Genomic DNA, 12135 nt, shown 5'->3' with positions numbered 1-12135 from the left:
GTTAAGTGTGCAGACATTTGCTTCATTTCCTAGAGCTTCCCCTGGCTCCGAAAAGCTTTTTTTCTCCCCATGTGGGCTCTCAGACATCTTCAGCGTCTTCCCTCAGATAAGAACTCGCCATTGGACAAGCAGCTCGGAGAGTCTCTTAAAAAATACCCGAGGGGCTTCATTACTGTAAGTACGAACACAACACAGTTTCGGCCTTTTTGTTCGCCATTCGCTGATAAACAGAAGCCCCAGGCCCAGGTCAATTCCTCACCTTGCGGTAATTACAGCAAAAACCTGGCATGAAAGAGATGTATGGGAGTGGATGGGGACCCAGGGTCCTTTTATGCGGATGATGACAACAAGGATAAAAAGGGCTGAGAGATCTTTGGCGTCACATGCTGAATAACTTCCCCCACAGCCGTACACGAACACTGCCCCTCCGCTTTTAGGCCAATTGGAAGTTAATTGAGTCATTATTTCCCCATTATGTGGTGATTTGCCCATCAGATGAAGTGGTTTCGGGCAAGGAAGGACGCTATTATGCCCTGGTGCTGGCCTCTGCCATTCATCACCATGGTTAGAAAGCAGAAGTGTGCAGCTTGTGAAGCTCTGTACTGTATATGTGTGTATTTATGGGAGTGGGGGCACATACAAAGTTTTAATTTTACTCAGCCTTGCTCATACACTATTATTTCATGTACAGTGCCAAGGGGAAGCAGGTGTTTTCTACCCAAAGGACATTATTCTACCCACCCACTCTACTCTTACCACCTTAAAGGGTCAGTGCAGCCTTCTAGCTTGGGTTGACCACCTTGGTTTGATGTGGATTTTTCCAGCACATGACTCTGATCCTTGACTGTATGACAGGATTTGAGACTGTTTGCTCAAATGTCCTTGCCAAGGCAAAAATAATGAAAGGCTAATAAAATAGGGCTTGTACTTTGGTTGAGGTTGAGCGGTTATGTTTTCTTATATCTTACTGCAGCGAGAGACAGCTTGCAAATACAGTGAAGTGGTGTCAGAGCGATCAATACAGACTTTGTCTGACTCTGACTGAAGTTGTCCATGCAGCTGGGGAGCTGGTGAGGTGTCAATAAGCTCAGCCTCATATACAGTACAGCGCCATTAACCAGTCTGAACTAAGGTTGTGCATATACAGCGCCATTAACTAGTCTGAACTAAGGTTGTGCAGGGCTAAATGGGTGTGAAACCTCATCCAAACAATGGTTGACAAGTAATGCTAATGCTTTTCTATAGAATCTGCAGTGTCAGTGGTTTTAAATAGCATACTTTTTTGCAATTATTTTAGCACTCATTTTACTACAAATATTTTTAACAGCACATAACTGCTTATTTAGTGTTCCACTCATGAATGATTGGGACAATTTTCCTTTCCAGGTTCCTTAGTTTTTTTTAAATATATATACAACTCTGGAAAAAATTAAGAAACCACTGCACATTTTTCTGATGTCATACCTATGGTTGCTGAGTGACATTCAAAGTTGACGGTCATATTACAATTTGCAGTGGTCTCTTATTTTTTTTCCTGAGCGATGTATAGGCCTATATATACGTATAGGACCAGACATCAGTCTATAAATATTGATGGTACACATGGCTATCATGGCTTATGGTTCAAATAAAGATTTTCCCTGAGCCAATCGACAAACCCATAATGTGAGTGGCAATATTCCATGAATCAATGGAACCAATGTGCAGAAAAATGGACCAGACCAGAATCCCAAAACCATGAACTGAACTTTTTATCTGGATGTAATTATGCACCTCTTATAAAGAATCACACAGACCGCAAACCAAAGCCACTTTTAAAGCCAAAACCACAAACACTGGCAGAGAGTTTTGAAATTCTTCCAATGACAACACACCTCTCCTCCTCCCACCCCCTCTTTAGAAAAAAAAAAAAAAAAAAAAAACCTGGAACATCTCCATGCTTTTGTACAGTACAGCGAGTTAAGGATTTGACTGCCACGGCGTAAAGCATAAACGCACTGTAAATGACTCGAGGATCAGTCATGCTTAATTTTGTCCCTCCACGCGCACGCTGCGGATACGCTTGAGAGCTGGAGGATACTCTGTGTGGCTGAGTGAGCCGGTGCCAAACTGGGCCAAAGCAGACCACGAGAGCCAGTGATGGGGGCTGCTGTATAGCCTTCGCTCAGCTGGGGCTGCTGATCCTGGGAGCGCCAATAATAGGCTTTCGTTTGATCCTCAGGAAAAGCATGTAATACTCCTTTCTTTATCAAATCGGTTCAGACAAAATGACACAATGGGCCACTCCACTGCATGATGGGGTGCTGCTCGGCCAACGGTAGCCGTTAAAAGAAGATTGATTTTCCTTTAATTGAGACAAGACAGGGATCCTTCCCTGTCACTCCAGTATAAGGCAATGATAAAGGGCACGGAGATTAAATAAACAAGTCCAGAAACAAAATGTCAGCTAAGCAGAATGTAGGATTTACAAAGGGATTAGAAAACTTGCTGAAATAAATCTGGTAAGTTATATATCTATCTACGTTTTTTGTTTGTTTTGTTTTCCCCTTCTAATGTTATGCCGTTGCAATCGTAATCCTGCTCAGGGGTTTGTTTCTAGAAAGCGTTGGCGAACTTCCGTTGTGACGTGTAACAGCAGCGATTGCGACGGTGGTTAGACACAACTGTGTTTGCAACATTCACACCTGCGCATGGCTGAGGCTGTAATTAAGAAAATACTGAACACGACAGAAACATTTTCTTACATTCATAATAAGCTAGTTGTTCGATCTCAACAATTACTATGTATGACGTAGCTTTAGAGATACTCCAGCAAATGTGTAGGACACATTAGTTGAACAGAACTTGCTATTTTTGACTCTGAATAATGATGCTTGAACTGTTGTGAGTTAGTCATTGTTTGAGCGAAAGTTGTGTCCTACCACAGTGGTACAGGAACGACTAAGGTAGCTTTTCTAGAAACGAACTCCAGTACAGAAGGTAGCACGGCATTTGGGGATGTACCATAAGACTGCGTAACGGTGAACGTGTATCACATTCTAATTAATATATTTTTACTTCCATGGGTTCAATAATTGAAACAAAGCCAACAGATATTATAAACACAACAGCCACTAACCAGATGGGTAGCTCTCCATGACTGACAGCAACTGAGGCCACCACTGTGTGTTACTCTGTGTGTATGTATGGGTGTGTGTGTGTGTGTACGCGTGCTACTGTGTGTTTGTGTAGGTCCAGGCTGGGTCATGCTGTGGAGGGAGTCGCAGCAGCAGCAGAGGCCGTGCGTGTGTGTGTGTGTGCGTGTGTGTGTGTGTGTGTGTGTGTGTGTGTGTGTGTGTGCGTGTGCGTGTGGGGAAGTGTGTGGCACGTGGTGTCTGAGCCCTTATGGGAAGTGACACTGTACCAGCAGCACGGTGGCCATCATTAATGTGGCACAGAACTCCCCCAGCGGGGCCGCCAGCAGCCACGCCTGAGCCAGCTATGCAACCTGACACGCATGCAAGCCCTACTTATCACACAGTCAGCCGGCCTGCCTGCCAGCCCGCCGGCCTGCCAGCTCGCCTCAGTCCCATTAGGAAGGACTCACGAGTAAACCATGAGTAAAAACACAGAGGAGAACGCAGCCCCTTACACACATGCACACACACACACACACATGCACGCACACACATACGGTACACACACGCAAACTCACACGTGCGTATGCAACACACACACACACACACACACACACACAAACAAACAGCATTATCTACCACAGCTCTAAAAAATCTATTATGAATTTATGCACAGAGGAAGACAAACAAACCAAACATACACAAACACACATGCATAAATAAGCTCACACACGTCATGGCTACTGGTGTTTCAAACACACACACACACACACACACACACACACACACACACACACTACGGAGACACTGTCTTTGAGTGTCTCCTTACAGTAAAGCAGGCGTAGGCCTCAACTCCATCAAGAAGTTTTCTACTATACAAGTACAAGCGGCAGATGAACAGTGTGTTCCCTGCGTCCTCTGAGCGAGGTTGGATAAGGGAGTGACCGAGTTCAATTCTTAATAGCAACCTAATTACAACTTAATCAGCTGCATCTTTGAAGATCACATTCATATCGCAGCTTAAAAATAGAACAGACCTTCAAATGCGACATCCAGGCGGCACTGCATCTCACTGTAATGAAATCCAATCACAACCACCACCAGCACCCCCCCACAACCCCAAGTTCCTATTATCCCGTCCCTAACCCTATACGATCAATTCTCAGATTTCGCAGAGTAAACAAGAAGATTTATTTTAGATGTGAGCACACATTCACACCAGATCTGCGAATGTAAATACCACATGTATCACCATGTGAATGAGAGGTAATGCCAAAAAAAGAAGCCTTGCAGCCATTTTCAGATTGCCTTTATTCATAGCTAAGTACTGTTATTTTAAGGAGAATAACATCTAGCTCAGGCCTCTCCAGGGAACGCAAGAAGCACTCTCACTGCTTGGCACAAGCCTTGGGTCTCTAAAAGTGGCTATTTTCAAAGCTAAGGATATAAAACCAAGGGGTTCATACCCACGGACAAAAAAAATACCCTCCAATGAACTAATAAACTTTTTTTTACCGTAACATAGCAGATTGCCAAGGAAATTGTTTTCTTTATAATACATTGCAGAGTGCCCCTCCAGTCCCTGAAGACAGCAGCATATTAATATTTGATTGCAAAATAATTTGTTACTGGGCCTCTTTCATGGAGTGCCTCTGTGCAGAAGCCAAGTCATGAAATTAAACTATAACTCACACCAAAGGTCACATAACATCAGCATCTTGTGGATGGAGAATACTATACCTCTAGGCAAATTAGGAGACAAAAAAAGCTTTTTGTATGAATCTACCCCATCCACCAAAAACCCAACTGTGACCTTTGCAAGTGCAGAGAAAGAGATAGAGAGAGAGAGAGAGAGAGAGAGATCTACGGCAGTGCAAATAGATAATGAATTGAGTTGTACAAGGAATCAATTTACACTTTGTGTACAAAGAATTACTATAGGTATCTTCAAAGCATATCAGAAAGTGAAGGTATGCAAGATATGACCAGATTTATCTGGAGAAAATATTTAATACTAATTGACAGTATTCAGCACGTAATAATCTGTTTACGTTCAACTGCACAGGGTTGGATGTCACTACTGATAACCCTCAATGAAGAGACTGTAGTGGACTGACAGAGAGATGCCTTCTTAATTTTGCTTCCTCTTTCAAATTAGGCATGGGAGACAATAACACATGGAGACATGGGGTGGGGGGGCAGCGTTCCATGAGGCTTTATCTAAAACATACTGTCAACGAAACTCCTTCAGCATACAGGAATCAATGTCTGAGAAAGACACTGAAGACCACTTCACGGCTCTAATGATTACGAGGACATTTAATAAATATCAATTCATTTCCAGAATTATCGTGACGGTTCTGTCATTGGCAATCCTTCAGAGTTTTTTATTTCTTTTTTTGGCTGGGTAAACTAGAATACTGTCAACTTGCATGCAAAGAGCAATTATTTTGGTCCTTGCCTCTCTTGGTTGTGGGAATTCGGTGAATAGCCCCTTGCCTTATGTATCTAGGATGTTTGACATATTTGAATGCATGAATAACATTTTCATAAAAATTTCACAGAGGTGCATCTATAATTCACATGGCCTACTCTCTTAGCAGTGATTAGAGCCAGTGAATACACAAATCAGTGCCAGTGCCTTTCTCCAACTCAGAAACAAGAGCGTGTCATTATTTCATCTTCTGTGATACCTTACTGCCAGAAAAAAAATACAAATATCACAGTTTAACAGGAGCTTTTGCTGATATTCCCTAGAAAAACACAGCTCTTTGAAGACGTCTGGGGAGCAACAAGAACCTCTCCAGCCTTTTCTGCTTTCCTGATGGCAGTTCTCTGAATGTTTGAGTTTGTGGTTTTTTTTGTGCTGATTTTTAAGATCTGGCATTCCATCCGTCGATTGAGTCCATGCACCCGGGGAGATTAAAGCGAGCGATAAATATTTAATATTCAACTATACAGCCGCACTGAGCCAGAGAGGAGCGTTACGAGGCAGAGCTGTGAACTGGGTTCAAATTAGGAGGGATTAGGGCGCAGGTCTCCGGGTTCTTTAATGAAAACCAAAACCCTACTTAAGCAGCTAACATGCAAATTCAGAATGAACACCATCTAATGACATATCGGCCGAGGGTGCCTAAGGCTAGCAAATAATCCTATGCACTGTATGGACAGGGAAGTCCTGGGAGTAATGGTACAGAGGGTTGATATAAACATTGCTTTTGAAGGTAATTCACTTGGACAAGTAAAGATGGACCCTTATCTGAGGGAGACAATGGAATATTTATATTCCATATAGTATAAATAAATATACACATATCTGTATATATGCCGTATGATTACACAGAGGGTGCACTGACTTAGGACAATAAGAGGAGGTGTAGAAACCATCAAGTTAACAAGATTTCTTCATGTGTGCATGTACTGTATGACTTCCGATGCTATACAGCGGCCCACCACGTGTGTGAAAAACCCAATTTATCACTGGGCAAGGTAGCTTATATGTGTCAACTGAAAATGCTATTCATTCTTCTTTTTGGCCACAGAACACCATGTTGTCCTACACTGTTTAGGAAATTTCCAAAAAAAATACAACAATGTGTCAATGAATGAATGTGATTGTAAGTGACATTTAGCTGGTTAGATGTAAACATTTGTTATTTCAGTCTCATAAAGAGCACTTTATGGTGGTCTCGTCCCTTATCGGCCAGGGCTGAAACAAACATAGCATGTCTGGCTGCTTAATGTTATCTGTATGTATTCATTTGAAGGGTGGACCATTTCTTTATACATATATTATAAACTGAACTAAAACTCCTATTTTCCATTAAAATGTCTTGTTTATCTGGCTCATCCCTAGACAGTGCTCTACACGCAGGTCCCTTCATATTCATGTCAGTGGGGAAGCATAACACAGGCAACACTGGTGCCAGCCATGCATGCCAACTATGGCAAACAGATTGGCTGGCTGGTTGTCACTGTCAGATCTGTCAACTTTTGACTGAATGGAAGAAATGACAAGGCCCTGGCCAGAGGGTTAGTGGGAGAGCTAGAGAGAGTCAGAAGGGAAGACAGAGAAGAGAAGAGAAGAGAAGAGAAGACAGAGAAAAAAAATGGAGCTCTTTTTTTTTCCGGGTGGCGTCTAGTTTGTGGATGGTGTTCAGTGCTCTGGGCGGCAAACGGAGCTACACGTACCTGTCTACTCTGACCAGCGGTGATTTGGGTTAATTGGAGCTTGGTCCCAGTGCTCACAGCCTGAGGAGTACAAGGGGTCCTGCAATTTAAAAGAAGGTGAATAACTACATGTGACATGATCTTACCATCAGTCCAGCTCCATTAGCAGGGGATCACTGGACACAGCACACAGCAGGTCCTAACTACCCTAACTGGACAGTCACAGGTCAGACTTCATCAGTGGCAACGTCACCAGGTACACAACGTTACTGGAAAGGATGCACTCCTAAGGACCGAGTGAAACAGCGAGGAATGCTAATGGCTAACAATTCTATCTTGAAAGCCAGAGCAGCTTCAACAGAATCTGGGCATACTGTACCTGTGAGCGGCAGGCATTCTGGTGAGGATCAACCAGTGTTACAGGCACAAGAGGCACTATACAGCACTGCACTGGCAATGAGGATTAAGCTAGCCTTGGGCAATGCCATGCAGTGTTGACCAATGAGAAAGGAGTCTCTCTAGCAGTCTCGGTGACTGGCACACAACAGTACTCCTGCAAAGTAGATATTAGCTAGAGAATGTTGAATGTGCCAGGATGAGAAGAATCAAATATGACAAAACGAAACATGTTTGAAAAGACCAACCTTGATCACTTTCATCACGACATGGACACAAAAAGGAGCTTCTGCAGACTATAGGTGCACTACCTTGTACAAGGATGTTATTTGTGCAGTCCACCCACAACATCTTACTCAAGCAGACTGCAAAGTTCATATTGTGGATCGTTCAACTTTTTATTCCAATTTGGTCTCAGGGTTTGTTCTAGTGATGAATATTTTTTTCTCACTTAGAGTAGGACCTTAGAGAGTAATTCGTTCACTTTCACTAGCTGCTAATGGAAAAGCCCCAGGGCCATTGCAGGGGTGAATCTTGGGTAATTTCAGGAGCTGGATTAAGACGTGATGAACATGAAAGTTGAGCTCCAGCTACACCATGTTATGTCAAAGTGCCTGCTTGCTGAGAGCATTGGCATGACTGAGTGTCAAATGAGACATACACCCCTGCATGGACCACCACCACACTACATACCACGCCCAGCAGAGCTTCAGGTGAGGGATGGGGGGATGTGTGTGTGAGAGAGAGCAAGAGAGAGAGAGAGAGAGAGAAGAAGAAAGAGAGCAATCACAGAGAAAGAAAGAGATATAGACGCTACACTCCCAGCAGAGATTCAGGAGAGGGATGGAAGAAGTGTGTGAGGGAGAGAAAAAGACTGAAAAGAGAGTGCGAGCCTAATATCATATCACCAAGTATGTAGCATTGTAACATTTCCACTTTTTAAAGTAAAGCCTCTACACTCAGGATGACCAAAACCCACTGAGATTGTGTGATTCATGCATCACTGTATGATACAACATGATTCCATCTCAATTGTGACATCCAGCTTTCAATAACTTGCCTACGCTGTCTTTGACCATGAATAAGAAGTCTGTGCAATACAGTCTCAAAAATGACTATGCCCACCCAATTGCAATAACACATCTGCCTGTCATATACAACCATAATACTGAAACAGGCATGCCTGAAAGAGCTGTTAGCTGTATAGAATGTAAGTGACTCCTTCTCACCTCTGCAAAATAGTAAGAAGATGCTTTCTTGTAAGTCTGCTTTTCAGGTCTATGTGTGTGGTCAGTATTGACATTTGTCCTTGAAGAGCTAATGCCTGACACAATGACACGGACAGCTGAAAACAGCATGGAGAACACAGACAGGCTGGGGTTGGAACGCAAATAATCTTGTCATGCACCTTGACAGAGACAGCCTCTAAAGCACACCGGTGGACAGTACAAAACACATATCAGACAACATCAACTACTATGGATGTTAATACAATCAATCTGCAAAATAGCAATCCTTTGTCAGTTTATGGGAAAGCAATGACTAGAGCAAAAACAGCAGTCGAGATGAAACTAAACGTTACACGAGAGACAGGCTTCATGGACTCAACAGCGTTTCCCACAGTATCTGAATACACACAAACCACAGATGTGCAATTATCACCTCCTGGTATCTCTAGTGTTACAGTTGACGAGGCAGTGTTCAGTCCAACATCAATTCTTTATGACCTGATGAATCTTTCAGCGATAGCTCAACAGGGAAGGTTTGTGTGCGTGATCTTTATGGGGAAATAACACATGATGTTTTGATGAAAGATGGAGGAGACGGCTACAACCAGACATCCTTGCTATCAGACAGTATAGCACACCTACAGCAGCCTCCACCACTGCCTCAGATCCAACGTTTCTCATGGCAATTATTCATAATACAATATCTGACGTGATAATGAGGATATTATTTTTTAAGTGTATCATCCAACCAACAGTCATGCACCAGGCCAGACAGTCATCCATTAAGAACAGACCAAGTGGAGCACACACACAACACATAGCATTTCCTGTTACAACTCAAATCCTGAATTAATAGGCCTAAAATAACTTCTCTGTGGTTTATCAGTCTTCACCAAGGGAATTTTAATATCACAGACTGTAGCTCATACAAATCCCCATTAAACCACACTGACAAGATGACTACAGGGAGATTTCAGTATATGGTATTTCTGTGATCCTGTCGGGCTCAATTTATGTAAAAGCTCTAACCAAGCCTCTTCCAGTTAGGCACCTTATCCAGGGCATGCTGGCATGCAATATACCAAGTTGCCTGCAAAGCGACATACTCAAATAAATGTTCTCAAATTCAAGCATTTCAAACATTGTTAGAATAGATAACTTGATGTATGCATAATCATGATCCCAACACCACTACATACATATGCCAATTTTATTTAGCAGTGAAACAACACATTATGTGGTCAACAGAGGATACAATCAATAAAAGTTTTGAGCAGATGAGCAAACAAATAAACAATGAAGCTAGAATGTCCAAATTATTTCATCAGACTAAATTACATTTCCAAGAAAGGAAACAATCTTGCAGATTAGGAACACAATGGACATAATATGAATTTACTTTAAGTGAAAGGGAAATGAGCAAATACTATTTCCTTTCAGCATCTGGTTAGGAAAAGACAATAAATGAATTTCACATAAAGATATGATTATTCTCTGGGTAGTCTACATAAGTTATGCTTCGGGTTGTCATGTCAAGTAAAGATCCGACGACTTGAGTTAAATCTAATCAACATCATATCTTTTCAACAACACAAGATGGCAAAGACGTGTTTGTTGTGAAGCGCTCGTTACATATAGGTGGGTGGCTAATGGCATCAGGTCGAAGCCCTTGACATGCGCGCAAAGCTCTGAAATCTCTCAACGGAGGAAAAGTAAAGTGTTTTCTGCCGTATGAGAAGAAATGTCCAAAGCGCAACCAGAAAGACCGGCAGTCCCGCAGAGAACGCATTTTCCATTCAATGCGCAAAATTCCGCTCTGTAAGTTTCAGCGTATGGCATTTGTTCAGAAGAAAAAGAAAAAGAAGAACGGACAAACATAACAAAATGAGTTAACAAGTCGGGTACCATTCATGGAGCTCCAATGTTTTCGTTTAACAAAATACCACAAATGCCGAAAAACCAAAGAGAAACCAAAAGAGAAAAAAAACAGTGGATAGCAGTTGCGATATTTGAAAAGGTATCTCATGGCGTGGCTGTCTCATACCGCTATGGTTTTAAGTTATCTTAAAAATACTGGCTCTGACTGGAAACGCAGTCTTCTATCAACCGCATTGCTATGCGCTTGTCTGCAGGCGCGCGAGCGTTGTGAATCCTGGCGGTAGGCTATGTGTTTGTGTGTTTCGGTTATGGGTGTTTCAGCTGTGTATTTGCATTTGACATTAATCCTAGAATAAAATATTCACACCAAAATCTTCATGAAGCGACATCTTATCAAGCATTTGTCATTGTGAAAACGTATTAAAAATCGGTGTTAGAAGTGAGGCACGTAAATGCAGAAAAAGGGAAAAGAAAAGAGGGAGGCATAAACAAAAAGAAGAAGAAAAATACAAAGAAGAAAAGATTAAGAGGTTGGAAAGTTACTCACCAGGGAAAATCTGAGAGAGATTAAAAATGTTGAAAGAGCAACAAGAGAGCGACAGAAGGAGAACGCAAGAGACGGCGGAAACTGCGGCGCATGAACAGGCATATCCCTGCCCTGTACTCAAGTACTATCGGGCTGGAGCAAACCATTACATCCAAAAGGGGGAGGACTGGACCTGGAATCAACGGTTTGATTAAATGCTGAGAATGTATGGTTAGTATTAAGACCTTATAACTTACCCTTTTCAATTCAGATTCCAACTTTTAATCGTATAGTTGTAGGCTTATAACAATGTAACCTAAAAGTCTCTCTTCACTCCTAAACGCCATCATGCCAAAACATTGCCTTTTCATTCTCTTCAACAATGTCACCTAGAGGGTTTGAAATCACCTATAGCCTACTAAAAAATAATTTAGAATCACTAGGCTAGCAACATTTGTGTTTGCACATGAACAGCACAAGATTCTAGCCTATTTGTAAAGCTATAGCTCAAAATGCAGACACATGGCTGGACAATGTTATGACAGTTATTCTCTGACAGCCTGGTAATGATTAACCTCATGACCCAGTCCAGTCAGAATTGTCAATCAGGATTTGAAGTAGCCTAGCCTAAGACTAGCCTGTTTATATTTGATGAGAGATTATTGGTATCAGAAGAGTCGAAAACGATGTCATAATGTACGTAGCTGTATTTATACTGTAGTAGCAGTATTTAAACTCTCTTGTTTTCCGTTTGACATCCTTCATTAATATTTCAGTGTTATTGACCCTACAATAGGCCTATCCCCTGTCTCCTAACTGG

The 12135-nt window shown here is 42.1% G+C and overlaps 1 protein-coding gene across 1 annotated transcript in view; it reads right to left on the bottom strand.

Moving 5' to 3' along the window:
- raly (RALY heterogeneous nuclear ribonucleoprotein) overlaps positions 1–11417 on the bottom strand; it is a 65977-nt gene extending 54560 nt beyond the window's left edge. Inside the window, exons 1-2 of the mRNA XM_062544940.1 lie at positions 11337–11417; positions 7308–7386 (exon numbers count right to left, since the gene is read on the bottom strand). The gene's annotated coding sequence lies outside the window, so the exon portion shown is untranslated. The remainder of the gene's footprint in view (positions 1–7307; positions 7387–11336) is intronic.
- Positions 11418–12135: the final 718 nt, after the last annotated feature.

Source organism: Sardina pilchardus, chromosome 9 (genome assembly GCF_963854185.1).
Source record: "Sardina pilchardus chromosome 9, fSarPil1.1, whole genome shotgun sequence".
Classification (NCBI taxonomy): domain Eukaryota; kingdom Metazoa; phylum Chordata; class Actinopteri; order Clupeiformes; family Clupeidae; genus Sardina; species Sardina pilchardus.
Note: the sequence above shows the minus strand (reverse complement) of the source record. Positions and strands in the feature narration are given on the sequence as shown.